This window comes from Cololabis saira, chromosome 3 (genome assembly GCF_033807715.1).
Source record: "Cololabis saira isolate AMF1-May2022 chromosome 3, fColSai1.1, whole genome shotgun sequence".
Lineage (NCBI taxonomy): Eukaryota > Metazoa > Chordata > Actinopteri > Beloniformes > Belonidae > Cololabis > Cololabis saira.
Genome location: NC_084589.1, coordinates 23,408,858 through 23,413,225, shown reverse-complemented (window position 1 = coordinate 23,413,225; position 4,368 = coordinate 23,408,858).

Genomic DNA, 4,368 nt, shown 5'->3' with positions numbered 1-4,368 from the left:
GTTCTACTTCTTTTGTCATTTTTGCTTTTTCATCACTTCCGTCTGCATGACAAGGAATACAACTAACGTACTTCTGCAGCACAGAATAACCTTAGAAAGATTTTGAAAAGTCAAAACTTACTTTCTAGATAATTTTGAGTAAATATCTCTAATCGACTGATAACTTGCTTTTCCCACAATAGTTTCCACAACCCAGCTGTTTATTTTCAAGAGATCTATATGTAATCCTTTCAAGGGAGCTTTGGGGACTTTAAAAACATTTCTTTGATGTGAGCAAGCAAGGCTTCATGTGGCAGTATTAGACCAGTCAAGATAAGGTGAGCTGAGAGAGGGTGATATACGGCTTGTGTGAATACTTTCAAACCAAGCTTAGGCAATTTCACAGTAAGATTAGTTCATGGGAATGACCTGGTACACTATACACGCAAGGATGGATCTACAAAAGTCCACCTATGGTCTAATGTTGCTCTTCTGAAAGCACCACTCTGAGATTTTAAAAGTCATACTGATGACCGAGTAAAACCAGCTCCTCTTAGGGATGTACTGCACATCATATCCATACAAACTCGCTCATGAAGCTTTCATGAGAGCTCCCAAAGCATTTTCACAAAGGTGTAGAGTTACCTTTCATTAGGAAGTATTTGACTTGAATTAGGCACTGATTCTTCCTTAAATAGGTTCTATCTTTCTTTGGCTTTCAGGCTTTTGTAATTTTAAATGAGCTGTTACAAAGGCAGGGGGAAAAAAAAACAAAAAAACTAACGAAGTCGAGTCCATCTGCATTGCCCCTCCCTAGCTCACAGCGCCAGTTGTAAAAGCAAACAAGCCATAGGGTGGTAGGAAATACTTAAGCCTGTCCATTTCCTTTAAATACGTTGTATTTGTATTTTATTTTATCACATATAGTGCTACAAAAATTCGTATTTTCATATGTACAAGGCCATAACTGTGATAATAATGACTTTGATGAGTTATAAAATGAAGATCAGGAAGAAAAGACACTGCTGCTCTCAAAACATTCACTATATGATAAAAATGATCGCAGGAGCTCTGTGGATGCAGTTTAGTCAGAATGAAATACTTCCCAGTAATACTGACAACGCTTCAAAATCAGGTTTAAAATGTTTTAATTATACATGAGCGGGATCCCATGACCAAGACTACATGAATCCTAATGAGTTGTTCCTTTAACTCAGATTCAGATTCAGATTCAGATTCTTTTATTGTCATTCAAGCATAACATTTGAGAGGCACTGCAGAACAAAATTACGTTGCATATATTCCACGACAAACACAGCTGGATGAACATCAAGAATAAAGAGTAAAAAGGATAAAATTATAAAACCAGTTCAGAGGAGAATGCAGTATAAATATATAAATATAACAGTGCAAATATATGTGCAAACATAACCGAGGTAAATAGAATAAATCATTTTAAAGTATGTTAAAGACTTCAAGAGGTGGACAGAATAAGGTACAGACCAAAAGTTTGCACACACTTCCCAATTTGTTTGAATGAGAAGGTGTGTCCAAACTTTTGGTCTGTACTGTACATGATGTTAGAACACAAGGTTTTTGCAGGTGTTCAAAAGTCTGATGGCAGTTAGAGCAGTTGCAAACATCAGTTTAACTTCCGAGGAACTCCGATGCATCAAATGTGAGATTGAACAGTTTGCATGAAACACTATAATTATTTGAATATGGCACAAAATGCAATAGGTCCACTTTTGAAAGACATTGTAGTTTTCTACAATGTCTTACTTAGATCAGAAACACTTTGAGCATAATTTGCTTTTGATGATGTGCCAAATGTTTTTACATCGACAGGTCTGGACTGCTGGCAGGCCAGCTTAGCACATGGACCTGGAACCATACTGTTTTAATGAATGGAGAACTTTCAATGTCTTGCTACAATAAGCAAGAACCTGCCCCAAAATACCGGGATTATAGCACATGTTGCAGTAAAAACTGTATACATTATTCTGGATTCATTCACAGATTGCCATGTGCTTTGAAGGACCATTTGCTGGCTTTGGAAATCTGTGTTCCGTGATTTCATAAAAGATTTTTTTACATTTCACAAATCAGTCTTCTATTCAGTCCATTTTGAGCTCATTCCAACTCAGACAAGATGTTTCTGAATATTAATTATACTTGAATTGTTTCTGTTTGGTAGGGATTTAACTTACATTTCTGGATGTGGTGATGAACTACAGTATGCTCACTTGAAATGGTTTTCAGGAGTGTTGAGGCTTATGCAATCATTTACATGATCAGTTTTGTCTCCCAAGTTCACCCATATCTCCAAATTCTTTCAATCCCCTTGTGAACTCATGCAAACTTGATGATGAAAGCCCAAAATTGTTTGTTATTTTGAATTTAAAAATGGTATTCTTGCGTTACTAAACTAAACCTGCAAATTATTTCACAGTCTGGTAAATCCTAAAAGACTGCACCTCGATTATATATATTTTTCCTTTACATACCCAGTTAACTTACTGACCTGCTTTGAAACTCATCAACCCTCAAATATTCTACTCATTTATTCATGTAGCTTGTCCAGCAATCTTTTACTTTTATTTTTATTTTTATTTGCCCTGATCTGACTTTTTAAACACACATTACTGGCTGGAAATTCAAATTTTAATTTCTGCATTGGTGAGAATGTGTTCGGTGAAGTATCATCATTTAAATAATGCATATAAATGGCTTTTAAATACTGTAGCTGCTTTCCTATTTACTGCTTTCTCAAAGCATCTCAGGCTTTTACCTGACCCATCAGATGACCTTTAGCTTGTTTCAGTATTTTGATCGAGAAAGTGTCTGACTGCTCTGTGGTGTAAAGTAGCACTCGTAAAAGATGAACTGTGATTAGCTATTAAGTGTAATGAGACCGATGAGATTACTGACAGGCAGATAAAAAGCATTCACTACATATTTAATGAGAGTATAACGGTTCCTAAAGTGGGTCTAATCTTCACGACGTAACCACAGCCCAGCTGATGATCACTGTTGTTTGTCACCACAGATCTTTTCAGATTGTTTTCTCAGCTGACTAGAGTTAGAGTAACACGCCTCCAAACCGATCTTTTTCAATTCCTTTCAAAATCTACACGAATGTATGATCTGGAGTTGTAGGATTATCTGGGCTTGAATTGGTGATGCAGGTTTCCTCAGAAAAGCCATTTGAAATCCCCTTCAGAAAACACTGATGGAGACTTGGATTGCATGCCGACTGTGTTTAAACCCTCAGACACCACATAGACAGTTGCTGGCAGGTGCTCACTACATAATCCTTATAGTTAGATCCCTACGCCTTTTGATTGTAAATGCAGCTACATGTACTATATGAAAAAAAGCCTTAAATAAGATAGTTTGGATGGTGCATTCTAGTCTGGCCAACTGAACCTATTCACTTAGGAACATTTTTCTCTCTCTTGAATTGAGTTAGGATTAAGGTTTTATATCGAAGAGGGAAAGAATTAAGATGGCATTTTAAGTATTTAAGTGCTTTCTGCTCTGGGCGTTGGCAAGTCTCGTTATAAAACCTAAAGGCACTGAAAAGCAGAGCCTGAGTATATGACCTTCTTGTAACGTCTGGTTTGGATATGTTAATATTTTAGCTGTCTTGAATACTGATTAGAAAATATGACTACCAGTACTCAGAAGTGAGTTGTGGAGAGGGCCAGCCAGCCGAGATGGCATCCCTCCCATGTGGGTGACATTTCTACCATAAGAGATGCAATAAAATGTTCCCTCATTACTGATTTAGCCCTTAGTCTACCACATGCACCGCAGTGTAAACATGTAGGTTTTGATCTATGGGTGACTTTGTTGACCAACTCTATTAGGAGTTTACCAACTCCAGACTGGAATAACAAGACTTGTCAGTGTAAACTTCTGAATAACATCCCACATGATAAAGGAATTTAACTGCTGATGTAGAAACCTTAACCTCACCTAGCAGATGTGGTCACCCTGACCCAGGAAAGCCAACTGTTTCCTGTTAACTCAGACCAGCTGTGGAAACTAACTTGATTCAGTAATCAGGTGAGGATTTTAACAAACACCTGTTCGTGAACTTGCTCAGCAAGAAAAGTCACGATGACGTGCATCTGCAATTTCCCCAGCCGACCATTGTAGACCTTCCAGTCCTCCAAAAAAATCTTTTTTTACAGTCTCGGAGTATGTTTTTTGAGAAAACTGAATTACGTTACCAGAGCCAAACTGGCCCTAAAACCATCTGTCACTTTCACGATGATTGCACAGTTTGATGAATTACACAGTGTTATACAATACCAGGTTGCTTCTGAATCATAATCGACTGATGTGGACCGTTCTGGTTCACGCTGCTTGTCAGGAGATCAA